Source organism: Danio rerio, chromosome 16 (genome assembly GCF_052040795.2).
Source record: "Danio rerio strain M-AB ecotype USA chromosome 16, GRCz13ab, whole genome shotgun sequence".
NCBI classification, from domain to species: Eukaryota; Metazoa; Chordata; class Actinopteri; order Cypriniformes; family Danionidae; genus Danio; species Danio rerio.
The window spans coordinates 39,348,990-39,367,429 of NC_141036.1; the positions used below are offsets into that span (position 1 = coordinate 39,348,990).

General features: G+C 33.7%; 1 long non-coding RNA gene across 7 annotated transcripts in view; it reads right to left on the bottom strand.

Moving 5' to 3' along the window:
• LOC147833395 (uncharacterized) overlaps positions 1-18,440 on the bottom strand; it is a 387,839-nt gene that overhangs the window by 328,346 nt on the left and 41,053 nt on the right. The window contains exon 3 of one of the 7 annotated variants that reach the window (XR_015511684.1): positions 10,604-10,731. The exons of the other annotated variants lie outside the window; for them this stretch is intronic. This is a non-coding gene — a long non-coding RNA (uncharacterized LOC147833395). Of the gene's footprint in view, positions 1-10,603; positions 10,732-18,440 lie in introns of those variants that run through there. 7 annotated transcript variants of the gene reach the window in all.

Here is an 18,440-nt window from a genome sequence, read left to right on the forward strand (position 1 = left end):
GGTGTCACAAGAGTATGGATTCATAGTACTTCATGTTCAAGCCTGTTTAAAAAGAATCCTTTTTCCCACTGCACCATGGCTCAGCTCAGCAAGTGGACGACATCTGTGAACATCTCATAACTCAAAGGAATGCAAATATATCAATGTATCAAACCTATTAATATACCTTGTGTACAAATGATTTTTTTATTTGCTTTAGCTTTTCTCTACAGCTAATGCTTGTTAACACATCCTCCGTTTATTTTTTATTAATTTTTTGTTAGTAACAAACAGGGGAAAAAAATCCATGAAAGTTAATGTATTCCTTTTATTTTCATTCACTACATTTTGTTTTGTGGATCTGTAAGAGCTTGTTACTGGAGTATGTTAAAAAAATCTACAGTAACAATTTATTTTAAGCCACAATCCACACTATCACCAAACCATTAACTAAAACTTTTAACTCAAACTAATTACTTAAAGTAAGTAAGGTAGAAATTGGATTTAGGAATTGAGTAATATAGTGATTTAGAATAAGAAAATACTTTTTTTTTTTTTGTAGGCCTCCGTCGATCAGTGTTGACCATGGATGATGTATCCTAGGCATGTCGCGGGGGCACTTTTGATCGTTTTGGAAGGGCACTTTCTATCCAAGACTAAAAAGGGCATGTGTACTGCACAAGTTGAGCCCTATGTGTATCTTCTCTGCTTAGTTCGATGACCCAGTCTGTTCTAATTGATTGACTGCTTTCAACGAAGATTGCCCATTATGGATTATCAACAATTTTGAAGTAGTCAGAGTGAAAAGTATGTGTAAGCCCAATGCAGGAGTACATTAACATCCACCAAATGTGGGTAGATTTTAGCTGCGGCGGGATAGACACACTCTAGCCGCTTTGGCCGGTTGAAGATCATTTTTAAATAGTAGTTTTCCTTAACAACAGAGTTCAACAGTGTGTACAGTGGGTTAGCATGAGAGATGACAATAATAACTGTGTTTGCGTGAGCAAAAGCAGGTGAATACTGAACGAGAGGATGATCACGCGCACGGTGAGACATAGGCAATCCTGACGCACTGATGAGGGCTTCAGTGTCGAGGTTGATTTAAGGTGATGTTATGCACGCAAGTGTTTAAAAGTTTCAAAAAGAAATGGTTTCTAACTCAAAGCATCAAGGCTCGAGATATTTTAAAGGTTTTTTTGTTAGCAGCAGGTCTGCTTTCTTTTAGAATTATTATTAATATAAGTTTTTTTTTTTTTTGGTCTGGCTAAAAAAAAAGGCAAATCCTTAGTCTTGAGCCCTGAAAATGTATGTGAAATAAAACTAATTCCAATGCGACACTGTGAAACCACACCCCATTTGCTCATGCTCATTGAGCAAGGTCACACAACACAAAAAAAGTTAAATGAATTAAGGGGCATGTGGACATAACATGGAGTCTAAATCAAGTAATTTAATCATGCCACAGTCAAATTTCTTGCAAATGAAACATTTTTCCAACAACAAAATTGTGGCTAGTAAAAATGGCGAGTGGCTAGTTATGTTGGAAAATGACTAGACAAAGTGGCTGGTGATCAAAAAAGTTAATGTCAAGCCCTGATTACACTTGTATCTTCTTTATATTAATAATTAGGTAAGGCTTTAAAAATCTTATTATCAGTAAAATAAAGATTTAAAAAAAAACTGTCATGAATTGAAAATTGTAATTTATTACCAATTTTAAAGTGATGATGATTTAAAATGTTGTTGTATTTAAAACAGTGTTGCATTTTTTTCGTCTTTCGTTTATCCATGACAGCTTGTAAAGAGGGATAACTCAAATCCAAGGACTCTGGAAATTAATAGAATCTTTTTCCGGCTGTAAATTCATATGATTGGCTTCTGTCTTTCAAATGATGAAAGAACGACTCAAACCGAGGACTCAAAACATGAACGGATCAAATATTTTTCCGGTGTTCTGTTGATTTGTTCTATCTTGTCAGATTCAAAAAGTAGGTAGCACATTTTGTAGACGCAATATGCCACCTATCAGATTTTGCTACCAGTGTAAATTTTAAGTGTGATATAAAGCTATAATTTCGCCCGAACCAACCTAATTCCTAACCTCAACCTCAGAACCATTCAAATACAGTGCTAGTAGCATAATCTGATGGGTAGGATAAGATGAAACTACACCGGCTCTAAATTCAAATGATTAGCTCATGTCTTTCACATGATGAGCAAATGACTCAAAACTGATAGAAGACTCGAAAAAGGAACTAATCTCCTACTCCACCTGCACAATTGTGCGCATGTGCGAATCAACAAATCACTCAGAGAGGACTCATTGTTCTCAAGTCAATCAAAAGATTCATTTAAAATATACAAATCATTCAAAAACGACCCATCGCTAGTCTTTAAGCATCTACAAGTCAGTTTTTTAAATCACCATTTCCATTTTAATATCAAGATTATTTAAAGTCATTATTTAAAACCTTTTTTTTTTTTTTTACTGGAGCTCATGTTTGCCAGTAAAATACATTTTACAAAGGGTAAAAACAAAATCTTTAATTTATTTTCCATTTCCCTTTTCCATTACATCTGCTGGTCTCTCTCTAAAATGATTTATTTGTTGCATTTAAGCTGGCAAGTTTTTTTTTTTTATATTTTAAATGGTTTGCTTGTTGGTTTCTTTGAATAATTCAGTCTTCAAAACTACATTAGACTGATAACATTGAGCATTTTGCCACCAGCCAAAAATAATCTGTTAACTCTCCTGCTACAACTGGCAGAATAAATAGTCGCCATTTAATCCCCCTTTTCACTAATAGGCAGCTTTGCAAAGGTTTGATACACCTCTAGGCACAATTTGTCTGTTCTACCAAGAGAAAATGTTGGTTCCAAATCCTCTCCCAGCAGAAAAACCATTTTGACAGAATATCTAATGAACCATGAACAGACCTTCTCAGTAAACAAAGATGAATAATTAAAGAAATGAAGTGGGTAAGCATGACAGTCCAAAACTGCCATCTAATCAAGTTCATTTCTTTGCAATATGAACAATTTTCATTTATTTTGGCTACTGCAACCTGCCAAAGTAATTTAGTTTCAGGCTAGATCTAAATACCTTTTTTTTTAATATGATATGTGAATAAAATAAACTGAATATTTAAGTATATTTTATACGTATATTGTGTTTTATAATTTATATTTATTCAGTTTGTAGTTCCATCAATGATATATTTCTGGAAAAATAAATAAATAAATAAATATATATATATATATATATATATATATATATATATATATATATATATATATATATATATATATATATATATATATATATATATATACACACAAAATGTTAACAAATAAAAAATTATTCAATGCTGTATGTCCATATGACCTCATGAAAACGCAGTACACAAATAAGACTCAAGCTTTTTTCTGCTGTGTTATCAGGAGGTTGGCATGAACTTTTCATGAATGTGACTGACATTCAATCAGCAATGCTTTTGTGTTACTCTGACCTCACAATAGAACAGATAGAAAAACACAATAACAAATGACTTTTTGTCAGTCTGATGATATTGAAAAATCATGCAGTAACCCATTATTTATGATGTATTAATATTTTCCATTCAGCAGTAGAATTGGGTTATAATTATTTGTTTAAACATGAATAAAAGAACATTCTGCCATAATTTACTCACCCTTCACTTTTTCAAACCTGTTTGATTTTATTTTAACTGTTGAACACTAATGAAGATATTTTGAAGAATGCTGTTTGATGGCACCCATTAACTTCCCTAGTATTTATGTTTCTACTATGGAAATCAGTGGGTCAACCAGCCTTCTTCAAAATCTCTCCCTTAGTGGTCAACAGAAGAAAGACACTCACAAAAGGTTTAAAACCATATGAGGGTGGACAAATGATGGTGATTTTCATTTTTAGGTTAACTATCCCTTCAAGTTCTTATATTAATAGAACAATTTCTGCACCACTGTATTTAAAGCCTATTATGGGTTTTTTTGAAAATTACCTTCTATGCAGTGTGTAACACAGCTCTAAGTGAAGTGAGTGGTTCAGAGTGGTTCAAATGAATCGTCGGGGTAACAAATCTTTAGCCATTATTTCCCCTACCCAAAGATGAGGCTGTGAAGAGTCAGTGGTTGAAGTTTATTTATGCAAAAACACCTCAGCATTATAGCCCCGGCCTTGTGTTGTGTTCCTTTCATTTTTCTGACGAGTACTTTAACAATCTATATGCTTACACATAGAATGCTGGGCATTTGTCGGCTGTTTGTTAAAGGAAGGATCAGAAAAGACTATTGATGTATGGGACTTTGTCAGAGCTTGACAGGAACTTTACAGTACAGTAGTTACAATACTTTACAGTAGTATTCCACAAGTGAAAGTAAATGCAATTTAAAATGTTTGTCTCCTTGTTTTCTCTAGCTTGCAAATTATGTATTTAATTGTGTTTTGTCACTTGTAACTGATCCATGTGACTTGAAAATTGCATTGAAATTGCTGCATTTGTCGCTTTCTTTACAGATTTAAATGTGTTTGTGAGCTCTTGATTCTCTGTCGTTTGTCATTGCTATGGCCATCGTCAGTGGTTCTTACACGCGGTCAAGTTTCAAAATAGTTCAGCTTTTGCCACTGTGTGGATGAATACTCAATGAGTGTCACTGCTTTTACTTATGGTTAAGAATAGAGCAATATGCTGATGTTAAACTGCATTGCTTTAATGTCAAACCCTGAATGCAAGTATTATTTCAATGTAATGTTTATTAACGAAATAATACGTAAGAATATTTAAGAACTATTAAATGAACCATAAATGAAGTGTGATTATGGTGAATATGAAGATAAAACTGAGCTTTATAAGGTAAACAATAGGTAAAGTAATCATAAAATACCAAATAAACTACACCAATGGTCAGTAAGATAACCTCCCCCATCTACCATACCCAGTTGGGGGTGAAGTCTAGGTGCCATCATTTGAAAAACTATAAATAAATGCACACACTCAAATGTTAGATGCGATTGAAACCTGACAGAAGGCTGTACAGCAGATTGTTCTGTCGGTTCACACTGGAGTCTATTTTTAAGCTCCGCCATGCTGCTGCGGTGATTAATTCTGACTTGATTCTGGAAATTTCCTTTGAGCATATGTTTAATAAATCAGGTAACATATGTTCTGAAAGGCTGACAAGAGGAAAACATTTAGACATTTCTGCAGTGTACAGTATGGAATTTAATTCATAATGCTTGTCCATTTATGGTGTTTAAGCCAAGCAGGAAAGGTGAAAGCTTAATTAATTACTACATAATGCAAGGCAGCAAAAAGATAAAATGAAAATATTTTCTGAGCCATTCAGTTTTTAATTTGAGGTCATCTCATTTACTCGGCGATAACTACATTTTAAAAGTTTCAGCAGTAAATGTATCCCCCGGCCACTTATGCATTCCCACTATTTATTCATATATTCACATTTAAATAATATTTGGAATGGATACAACTCTCCAGTGTGAATACAAACCAGTAAGGAATCAATATTCAAAAGGCACCTATTTTTGGAGAGGTCGCTAGTGGCACTCCAGGCAGAATTGGTGCCCTTACCGAGGTATTTAAATATACAGATCTTCTTCTCAGTACACTTGAGGTATACATTTAGCATAAACTTTTATCTAAAGCAACTTGCAAGTGAGGAAGACAACGTGACTCATTTTAAAAAGACAAATAATCACACGTTCTTGTTTTACAGAAATTGATAGAAAAACAAATGCTAGAATAGGGAGGGACCAAATAAACAAGAAAAAAATATAACTGTATATTTAGGTATCTAGAGTGGCCTCCTAAGTGCATGTGGAGGTGAGAAGGTGCAGATCTAAGTTCTAAAAGCAGGGGGTCTTGAACTTGATGCAAGCTTTGGTTATTGTGGAGTGGCCAAACTGCAGTGTTTTAAACCTTTGGAAGATGTTTAATAGCACTTGATGCAAGTCCTGCATTATTGTGCTATTCTTGCAATATAGTCTTTAAATGTCAATCGATCAAAAATGGATGGTCAAGATTCCAGGCTGAGCTGCAAATGATGCCAAAACGTCCTCCAGGCAGTCTGATGTTCACTGAATATTCTGGTTGAAGTGGAATATAAAGCTTTGTGTTATCATGATAGCCATAATAGGACAAACCATATGCCAGAATTATGGTTTCCAGGGTTCTGGTGTTGATAGAAAATAGAAAGGGTCCAAGAATTAAACCTTGAGAAACCTCAAAGCGCACCTGATGGGTTTTGGATACCTCACTCCACAGGCAACCCTGAAAAGTCTGCATGTGCGAGTTAAAATTAAACCATTAACGTGTAGTACCTGTAATGTCTAAATAGAAGTGTAGACAAAAGATTTGATGATTGATAATATTTCAAAAGTAGCAGTCTGAGCTTCTATTACAGTATATCATTTATAAAAATGCATGTTTAATAGATGTTTTAACCTATATAAAAAATAAAGATTACTAAAACAAAAATTGACAAAAGATTGGCTTTTCAGATACTTGCTAAGTTTGATACTGTATGTCACTACACAATAGGAAGCTCATGCTCCAGATTGAATATGTTTAATCTTTAAAAATGTTGTGCAAATACAGTAAATAATTATCGGTAATGAATGCAAGAAATATTTTCTTGCAAAAAGAGATCGTTTCACTTTATAGAACCTGACCTAGGGATGCTCGATTATGGGAAAAATTACAATCATGATTGAAGTCAAAATGCTCCTGTGAATTTTTTTTTTCTTTATTTTTTTTATAAATATTTCCCAAATAATGTTTAACAGATTCAGGATTTTTTTCACAGTATTTCCCATACAATTTTTCCTTCTGGAGAAAGTGTTATTTGTTTTATTTTGGCTAGAACAAAATCACGTTTAAATATTTTGAAACCTATTTTAAGGTCAATATTATTAGCTCCCTTAAACAATATTGCTTGATTGTCTGCAGAAGAAACTACTGTTACACAATAACCTAATTGCCCTAATTAAGCCTTTGAATCACACTTTAAATCTAAATGCTTGTATTTTAAAAAACATCTAGTAAAATATTATGTGCTGTCATCATATCAAAGATGAAATAAATCAGTTTTTTAGTAATGAGTTATCCAATCTATTATGTTTAGAAAGGGGTTGAAAATAAAATCTTCTTTCCATTAAACAGAAATTGAGAGGAAAGGGTTGCTAATAATTCAGGAGGGCTAATAATTCTGACTTTAACTGTATTTATGCACGGTTATTTTCCTCCCTGTAAATAAGGAAAGGGAAATAAAAATAACAGAATAAAAATATGAAACAAACTGCGTTTAAGCATCCTCACTGTAAGAATAAAACTTTAGCTACAAAAGTCCTTCATTTAAGAGCAGTGAGGGATTCTCTCCTTTTGTTGTTGAATAGATAATGATGAAAACAGGCGGCAGCAGGAATAATGTGTCACTGTCACTTTAATGGTTTCTCTTTCACATGTCTCTTGATTATCAACTCGTTTGTTTATTACACAAATGAGAGTTAATATGAATAATCACTAAACACCGCGTTTGACACCTATTTGACCATTAAATCGCTCACATTAAGATGACTTTAGATGTGTGTGCCCTGCTCTCTGAGCGCAAAATGTGCGAATGAGACCGAATGCTGACCACATGTTGTGTGCGTGCCGCACACACACAGCTGCAGCATGCAATCTCATGATTCGAATTTAAATCAATGAGCGATTTACATTCTGTGCTAGAAACATTACATACAGTACATGCTTTTAGTCATTTTCAAGTGAAACTGAGCTTTGCAGAGCAACAAATGTGTACAACTGGAATGGGGGTGGTTAATGACACAATAATCGTTTATCTCGATTAATGATATTCATAATCATTAGAAGTCAAAGTCTAAATCGAAGTCTAAATTTTGATTAATTGCAAAGCTCTAACCTGACTTATATGTATTAATTCAAGAGTTCACACTTGATGATGCTTGATTAAGTAAAAGCGTATTTGGCATGCTGTCCCAGAAGAGAGACCTCAGGTAGGTCTTGAGAACTACCCTGGTATTAGATTAAGAAAGAGTTTGAGGAGTCGGGGTAAAATGAGGTTTTGTCGATAAAACAAGGTTGACAAAGCTAAGGAAGGCGGACTACTTATATGCATTTGAATTCATCTGATTGGTTGGTTACTGACTGATGATGCGAGACCAGCTGTGGTCAATCATAATACATGATCCTCCTGCAAATTTGTTTATAAAACTTCACTTAATGCTATGGATATTCATTTTTTAAGAGTGAGTGAATTATGACAATTTCTGTCCAAGTAAATGCTTTAAACTTTACCGCAACTCCGTTGACGAGACAGATGTAGGCAATTTTCACAAACATCTAACAGCAAAAAATAATCAGACAAACAAAATGCATTGCATACCATCTATGTGATTGCAGCCCTTGGTGGTTAATAAAACCAAACAAAGAAAAGCACTTAAACAATCTCTAATTAACACATGTTTTGTGACTATGTATATAACATATTCACACTGTGCAGGCAGAGGAAATCTATGCTAAAACATTTCATTTAACTTCAAGTGGCATAATCAATAAAAAAGTCTGCGTCATAATTTTCCACTCATGTAAATTTAAACTGTTTCTGTTTTCATGTCACAGATTTCCCAATAAGCTGTGAAAATTCCAATTGCTGTTTAAAAGGATGCTTTATATGAAATAAAATTATAACTCATTTCATTTTTGGACTATAACTCATACAAGTGCTTGACAAAACTCTTTAATTAAAACACAGAGTTGTGAATTTTCTCCAGCTTATTATCTGTGTGATCATTTTAAGCCATGCAGAACTAATGCCAGAAAGTTCTTTTTATTATAATCATAATAAGCTTTGTTTTTTGTTCTCTACCGTTTCATCTGTGCTGTAATAAGCACCAATTACTTTGACTTCTGTTGTTAAATGAGTGTATGTGTGTGTGCATGTGTGGTTTACGTGGGTGAGCTAAAACAATGCAAGTGACTTGTATAGATTTGATTTATGCAGTTATATGAACATGGTTTGTGATTGCATTAATATAGGTGGCACAGTGGCTCAGTGGTTAGCACAGTCGCCTCACAGAAAGAAGGTTGCTGGTTCAAGTCCCGGCTGGCATTTCTGTGTGGAGTTTGCATGTGTCCATGTGGGTTTCATCCCGGTGCTCCGGTTTCCTCAGTCTAATCACATGCAGTATAGGTTAATTAAAGTAACTAAAATGGTCATTGTGTATGTGTGTGAATGCGAGAGTGTATAGGTGTTTCCGAGTCATGGGTTACAGCTGGAACAGCATCCACTATGTAAAACATACGGTGGATAATATGGTGGTTCATTCCGCTGTGGTGATCCCTGATAAATAAAGGAACTAAGCATAAGGAAAATGATTGAATGAATGAAATTGGCCATAGGGAATGTGAGAGTTTATGGGTGTTTCCCAGTACTTGGTTGCAGCTGGAAGGGCATTCACTGTGTAAAACATATGCTGGATAAGTTGGTGGTTCATTACGCTGTGGTGACCCCTAAAGAATAAAGGGACTAACCCGAGGGAAAATGAATGATTGCATTAAGAATGTTTTTATCATTTTAGATTAGGGAGGTAAATATTAGCTTTCTCATCCAGAACCTCCTTAATGTGAGATTGGTTTGATTAGTTTAAATGAATGGTCTGGTTTAAGACATATATTTACAATTTCAGTGATGAGAGATGTCTGGCCAGCATCATAAAACAATATTAGCAGTGATGCCCTGTTGATTACTTGCAGTTGTAAAGTTCAATTTGTGCCAGTTCACTGATTGTGAGAGCGAGATACATTGTCAAAACAAATCTCAATCTAATACTTAGTTGACTAGGCATAAAACTGCTTTTTAACAGCAATTTCTTACTTGTTGAAAATGTCTATCATTGCTAATGTAACACATAGAAGGGCTGTCAATAAATAGCCAAATTTCAATTGCGATTAAATCCACAGTTTTGTCATTGAAAAAAACTGAAATAAACGTATTTGTATATATTATACATTTAAAAGTGATGTATTTTCAAGGTAATGCTTTCAATGAAACTTACATTTTAGACAAGTCATATAACAATACCAAACGATGAAAGGAAAAAAAAAAAATCTGCCTTGACCTGGCAGCATACACCTACAAAATAGCAAAGGAACTTAATCAAAAATCTCTTTCTTTTTTTATGTGTGTGAAAAACTCAAATTCCCAAACGGTTATGATTGTAGCACACCATAGAAATATTACAACTTAATTTTACTAAAGGTTACAGCATTTTCTCACATATATCACTAGTCTTTCACAGATCATAGCTATTCTTTCACAGCCCATTACTGTGCCTTGGATGTACCAATCTGTTGGACTGATGCATTTTTTATCATCTACTATACAGTCAGATGTATTTGCTGACAGATTGACTTTCACTTATATTAATGGAGAAAATTTACAAAAAGTGGTTATGTGTGGTGACTCCATTTGTTTTGTTTTGCACTCCGAAAGAGGTTGTAACACCATTACTAGTCTCTAACAGACATAATTAGTAAATAAATAGAATTTATAAATAAATAAATAGTCTCTCACAGAACATCACTAGTCTTTCACAGATAATAGTCTTTCTCAGCAAGGAAACTGTTTTATTTGCAAACCTTTAATGTGATATTCCAGTTTTGCACAAAGTAATGCACGTTTAATTCTCATCTGTGGATAAAAAAAAAAAAAAAACAGTTAGAGAAAACTTGAAAGTGAGGCTGTCAGTTAACAGTTTGTCAAATATTTAGGGAAACTGCCACCAGCTGCCAGATTAATAGCAATAGCTGGTATCTGAAAGTGTTCTCTAAATTTAATCAGGGTATATTTTTGAACATCTCATTTTAGATATTATAATTGTTCACTGTTTGCTAATTAAACGAAACAGACTTCATGCATAGTGTTTGGCATCATTGTACTGTAAGCATCGTGATTGCACCTATTTTACACATTTTTACATAAGTGTAAGATAAACTTTTGGTGTCTCCAGAATGTGTATGTAAAGTTCAGCTAAAAACACCCATCGGATATTGTATTATAACCTTCGGAATCTGCCCATTTTGATGTTTAAGTACATTGAAGCTGTTTTTGTAGCCTGTGGCTTTAAATGCAAATGAGCTGATTCTCCCCACCCACCATTCCAACATAAGATAAGCAGCAATCAGTGATAGGGACTAGGGGTTGGTCGATAGACGATGCCAGTGTCCATCGCCGATGGGCGACAGACATCAGATACTGAGCCGGCATTGCGATGCAACTCCCCAACCCTTGTCGCAGCAGCGACCCACTCTTGAAAAATACACATGGCCCTGTTTACACTAATACATCTTAGTTTTAAAATGTTGTTTTAAATGAAAACCATCCACATCCACACTGGCGATTCACCTAGAATTTCTGAAAAGCCCTCCTTCCACACTATATCGCTAAAAGCGCACATCACGTGACCACACACACACAGTCATGCCCTGCAGCGTATGCGCACGTCTGAGCTCCAGGCAGTCAGCGGGTGCTTTGAGCACAAAACCCCAGAGAGCAGTGTACAACAAGAATGTACCGCTGGATTGCAACTCACTATAGTTGTTAAAGATGATATTTAATTCATCTTGTTTCTATTAAACAACTCTTCTGTCTTTTGAATCTATATCACAGCACAGTATACTGCTTCAATCTTTCACTTTCACGCTTGTCCTTAGTAATTTTAGCGAAAACCTAAGATACTGTTGGTTGGTTCCTGATGGTTATGCACCTTTTTTACCAACCATGTTTGTCAAAGACATTTTAAGGAAGCAGATCACTCTGCCTATTCATGCCAGACTCCCGCGGAAAAAGTGATTGACGTGATAATTTGTGTGTAACTTATCTTTATTTTTTTATGATTTGGTTATGGGTAAAGCAAAGACTATGCGGGTCAGGTTAAAACGGTAGACTACAAATAATTAACTTGTTATGAATGAATGAATTATTCCAAAATAATTAATTCACCGCTTGCCTACGACTATGATGCCATCTTCCATTGCAATGTTTCACATTAGACATTGTACAATGCCAAATTGGTCAACATCGACCAACCCTAGTAGAGACAAACAAAGATGAAGCAGAAATATGGAGTTTATTCAAGCCTTTTTGAAACGATGAGTCACACACAAATGTCGTTTGCAGTACACACACACACACATCACACATGTATTAGCGTTCACTGCAACCTCCATGCGACTGTGGTGAGTGGTTTAGAGTTACATACATAGTCTTTATTACAAGCATGTTCCGTTTTAAAAACATTTTAAACTTACAAAAACCACAGAGAACATTGGGAACCGATATTTTAATCTTAGTTTCTTTGCAAAAAAATAAATCTTCTGTGGACATGCATATACACGTTATTATAGAAACATGGCACCAGTCAATCAAATGGGTGGGCGGGGAATACCCCACTCCTTCTTCACGTTGCGGTAGGCCTCAAAACCACTGAGACTTGATTCTATCACTCTAATATGACAGTGGACACACTATATACACACAGTTATGTCCAAACAGATTACAAAAGTAGATTTTTTTTTTTTTTTATGAAAGGTCCCCTTTAAAGCATTGACAAATCATAAACATGACTCCTTAAATTCCTGAAATTTTCTCACAGAGTTGTCTGTAATAGCAAAGGCAAATTCCAGACAATGCATTTCCTTCGTTTATATTACTTGTACTCTTCAAGAAACTTGTCATATCGATTTTTATCTCGCCTCTAAGAACTCGCCCTCAGATATAAGCTGAAAAGACATATTAGAGCATCTTCATGAGGCTGTTTTCTATATTCATGCATAGCCTCCCACAAATGATCAGTTACAGTGACATGTCCCAGTGTGTCTTTGTTTCTATGGATTTCTTAGCCGAGGGGAAGCTATTGATGGAGAGGACAAATCAAACTAAGTTCCAAGCTTGTATTATTGTTTCTGCCGGAGGGAGGAGAAAAACATCTGTGCTGTGAGACAGAAGCAAGAGTAAGCTCTTATTGACTTGTTTTGCCTGCCTCAAGGTCACCATTCGACTGCACAGACAACAATAAGGATATTATTTTGCTGGTCCTTGACAAGTCTATCGGACTGAATTATGTGATTGTTTATTGTAATATGGGGAAAATGCACTAGTTATTAATTTCCTATTCTTTTGCGCGAGAATCAATATGAAAAAAAATGTAAGCAAATGTTAAAATTAATTTAAAAGAATGAATAAAAATATATAAATAAAAAAAGGATTTATCTGCTTAAAATATAAATTGTTTTTCTTATAAGCAGCTGAATTCTTGTTTTATTTATATATTTTTACTCATTCTTTTAAATAAATTTAATTACCAGGTCTACACAATAAAATAAAATAAAATAAAATAAAATAAAATAAAATAAAATAAAATAAAATAAAATAAAATAAAATAAAATAAAAAAATTAAATTAAATTAAATTAAATTAAATTAAATTAAATTAAATTAAATTAAATTAAATTAAATTAAATAAAATTAAATTAAATTAAATTAAATTAAATTAAAATAAATTAAAATAAATTAAATTACATTAAATGAGACACAGCTCAGTGGTTAGCACTGTCACCTTTCAGTAAGAAGGTTGATGGTTAGAGTCCTGACTGGGTCAGTTGACATTTCTGTGTAGAGTTTGCATGTTCTCCCCATGTTCACGTGGGTTTAAAATAAAATAAAATAATAAATAATAATAAATAAATATATAAATAGAAATTTAATTAAAATAAAATAAAAATTATTTATATAAAACTGAATCGAATCAAATTATGCAAGCAAAGGTTAAAATGAAGATAAAATACATTTTTAAAATGAAATAAAATAAAGATTTAGCTGCTTAAAAGATTAAATACGCTTTTTTTTCCCTTAAAAAATTTTATTAGGTCAAGTAAAGTTAAAAAATAAAATCTAATATTAAATAAAAATAAAATAAAAATAAACCAAATCAAATTACTTTATTTTAGCACTATAACTCAAGGTGAGATTCTGAAATGAAAACCTTGACTTGTAGTAAGTATTGTACGTTTTAAATCCATCCTTTACCTGTGTAACAATAAAAAACACTTAATTCAAATATTTGAATCATTTATTCTAGAGTTGCCAACAATGTCCTCTTTTCAATGACAAAAATCTACCTCTTAGCCTGCAGCTTTTTATATATTTTTGGACGTCTACAGTTTGTGAGTTTTAATTTCATGCACTGCATACCGCAATCTCATCTAGAGCTGCTGCCAGTCGAAATGATTAGCAATTAGACCATGTACAGTACACTGTTCTTCATTGTCTAAAGAATCTCTTGACGCATCCCACTTAGTAAAGGCATTACAGTTCCACCAGCCCTTGACCAGCAAGCATAGCTGCTACAAATCATACAAAGAAGCCATGTAAAACAAGAAGAGGGTAGAGTTTCCAGATAACAATTTATCTTAGATCTTAAGAGGGTTATGTGCAAGGTTACAAATGCTTGTTACAATTTCATGTGCATTTCCCAAAACTGCAAGTAACATGAACATGCAGGCACATGTTCTACATGCTACTCACTAGTCGCTGTCCATTTAAAAGTGCTGAAATACAATCTTATATGGTGTCATATCTTGACTGTTTAAGCCAATAATTAATCAAGACAAAATCAAGACAAGCACCTATATTTTTTATTCATTTTTGTTCAATTACTAATTTTAAAGTGCATTTCTACTATTATTTCTGTTTGTTTGTCTTATGATCTTTTAAATTATTTAATTGATACGTTTATTTAATACAGGGTTATGTGTAGGGTCAAATGGAATCTGCTGACATTTTTTTTTTGCTATTTCTGCACAGAATTGTGTTAAAAATCTGCAGATATATGCAGAATGATTTTGGGATTTTGGTCATCACAACTAAAACCTTAATATATGAACTAAAATGTAATACCTTTTTAACTTTTATTTAATGTTTACAATGCAAATCCAATTTGATCCACTCTATGTGGTAAAAAAAGCAAGTCTTCTATATAATATATCTACTAAAAGAGAGAAAAGATGACTTTACAAACTGTGTTGTGAATACATTATATTAACATTTTCATATTAGCCAATAATATTACTGAAATATACTTTTAAACTGAAATATTCGTTTACACACATTTAAACAAGTAAATAACAGAATCAACTACACAAGAGGAAATGACTGAATTTTGCATCCTGACAGCCATTTATCATTTACAAATCCCCTCAACGCCAAATGTCAATCAAATCATGCAAAACAATTGGGAAATGGTAAATAAACCTCATTTCCTTGATGTCAAGAGACATGTTAGCTACTTATATATTTGGCTGTAGTCAACTTAGGCCAACTTATATGCCAGAAATGCTCAGTTGAATCTCACTGAAAGTGGAGAAAGTATAACCAGAAGAGCTATATTGGTGCCGTGACCCTGATAAAAGGGAGGTTTAGTGGGGTAAATGTAAAAGCAGGCAGTAAGTGAGAGCTGCATGGGTGAACTTCACTCCCATGGCCTCAAAAGGCACTCTAGGGACTGATGCTAAGAACTAAGGTCTTTAGTGTCCTTGTTAGACTGCCCATATAGCATGTAAAACACTAGTTTGAATCCCCTTTGTAGCTTTCTGAGTACAACTGTAGGTGTTCTGCATTCAATTGCTCTCAAAAGCATCCAAGGGATCAAATGAGTGTCATGGCCTTGATGAGGGTTAGGTTTAGTAGAGTGGGTGTAACAGAGAACACCCAGTAGGAGTTGTTCAAGTAAATATCACTCTGATGACTTTTAGGTTAACACTGAAAGCAGACACTTGAGACACCCTGGTTATAGTGTACTACTTGTGCAACTTGTTTTTTGAAAAAGATGTACTATGTGACAAAAGTCTTGTCATTGATCATAGTTGTAAGAGCAACAACAAATAATAACTTGACTTCTAGTTGATCATATGGTCAGAAGGTAGAATTTTCTGATGAATCATCTGTTGAACTGCAACCTAATCGTCACAAATACTGCAAAAGACATATTGGAACCCACACGGACCTAAGATTATCACAGAAATCAGTCAAGTTTGGTGAAGGAAAAAATATGGTTTGGGGTTTCATTCACAGGGGAGTGTGAGAGGTCTGCAGAGAGGATGGTACAGCCTGAGGTATCAAGACATTTGGGTTGCCCATTACATTACATACAGGAAAGGGCACAGGAAAGTTCCTAAAAGCAAAGAAGGTCAAGGTGCTCCAGGGATGGCCAGCCCAGTCACCAGATTTGAACATAATTGAGCAAGTCTGAGGTAAGATGGAGGAGGCATTGAAGTCCAGTTATTATTTGTTGTTCCTATAACACTTGGACAGACAACAATACTTTTGTCAGGTAGTGTAGATGCAGCTCTTGACCAACATCTGAACTTTGGTTATAACAGTGATATTTACTACACCTTTATTATAGTGAAATCATGGTTATTTTTTTGTAAGAACAGCTCTTATCCGACATCTGAAACATGTAAACATAATGATTTTCCTACAATTGTTTTTGACATATGGCACCTAGCATACGTACATCTGCCAAGACTTCCCATGATTCACGGCTGGTCTGGCTCTATACCATGCAGAATATCACCTCATAGTTTTTCAGACATATCCAGAGGCTACGCACTTTTGCACTGTTAACTCTTCTGTTTTAATGATGCAGACAGTATTCTCCCAGTGACAGGGCCTCACATCACTTGGCACAGCAGACTAATTCATTCATCAGATGTGAGCGTAATGCACTGCTACAGCTCCTTAATTAGATGTAGCTCATAAATTCTCACAACTAATTGCCCTGCAAGACATAGTTTATGGATCTGTATGATATTGAGATTTTGAGAGCATGAGTATGGATCGAAATGAGACCTGTCGATAGAAAAGCATGTGCAAAATATGGAAAAATACATACACAAAGAATTTAGTTATGACATGAAAGATTAATTAGTGCTAATTTAAGAGACCAGTCTTTTGTGCAGATTTAGAAATGCACATAATTGGTAAGAAAAAAAATTAATTAATATTTTCTGTATTTATTTTAGTTTATTCCAAATTGGAAGGGCATTTGCATTGACTCGTGACAACACTGATGTGACTGTAATGAACGACTGGAGCTTTACTGGAGTACAATAATTGAAATTTCTTACATTTAAAGTCCATTCATCACCAAAAACAATAAAATAAAATTATTTTAGTTTAGATTTTTAATTTAGGGTTTTGTCAGGTAGATTTATGACTTAGACGAGAAAGTATGTATGTATAGGGAATAAAGTGAAGGAAACAATGTTTACTAAATGTAAATGTCTAGAGAGAAACTCAATGAATTAGGCTAGTGGTTTTTAATGAATAAAGGCCTTTACACACTAAAGTTTGAAATATTTGTATGTGCTTTTTTTATTGTATTCATATGCGAAAAATGTGTTATGTACACAAACCTTGTACACTAAGTTCGATGCGTATTAATTAATCCATTGTGAAAAAACACAAAACATTTCAGAGTCAGTTCAAGCAGTGATGATTTGTTCTTCACTCTTCTCCCAATTCATCCAATACTGCACTGAGGTATAGAGTTCAGATCATTATCAAAGAGCTGTGCTACAATTATTTAAAAATGCAAAGTTTGACTGGCAGTAGACAAAGAAGGTCAAAGAAGTCTTTCAATCATTTAAGTGAATCAAGAAATTGTATCCTATTAAACACTTCATTTATTCTTTTTTGTCAATTTCATACAGAAACTGCCTTTCATTTATTTTGGGATTTTAATTATGTTAAATTTAATTCAATTTATCTTTATTTCTATAGCACTTTTACAGAGAAGATTGTGCCAAAGCAGCTTAACATAAAAGTTCAAGTAAACTAAAACTGTGTCAGTCCAGGTTTCAGAGTTCAGTTTAGTTCATTTCAGTGTGATTTAATTGACACTGCTGAAAGTCCAAACAATGAAGAGCATATCTATTGATGAACAGCTCCACAAGTCCCAAAACCAAGCAAGCCAGAGGCGGGGAACAAACTTCACCGATGTTGTGCAATTTTGGAAACATATTGGCTCATTTTTTAATGATAATATACAACAAGATCTATCTGTTACTTTTAAATATATTATTTTTGGTAATTATGAATCTGCATCTACTAAAAGAAATGCTTTCTTTGTTATGTTATTTTCTTTGTAAATTCCATATCCACAAATGCAAATGTACTAATACCAAACATATTTGTAGTAGTCTATTTAAAAGCAAGAGTTTAGTCATTATTTAAATACAGTTTCATTATCTGAAAACAGGAAGGCAAACATAACCATTTTATTTTGTAATGACTATATATACTGTAATTGATTCTTAAATGTCTTACCTTCAAATTTATA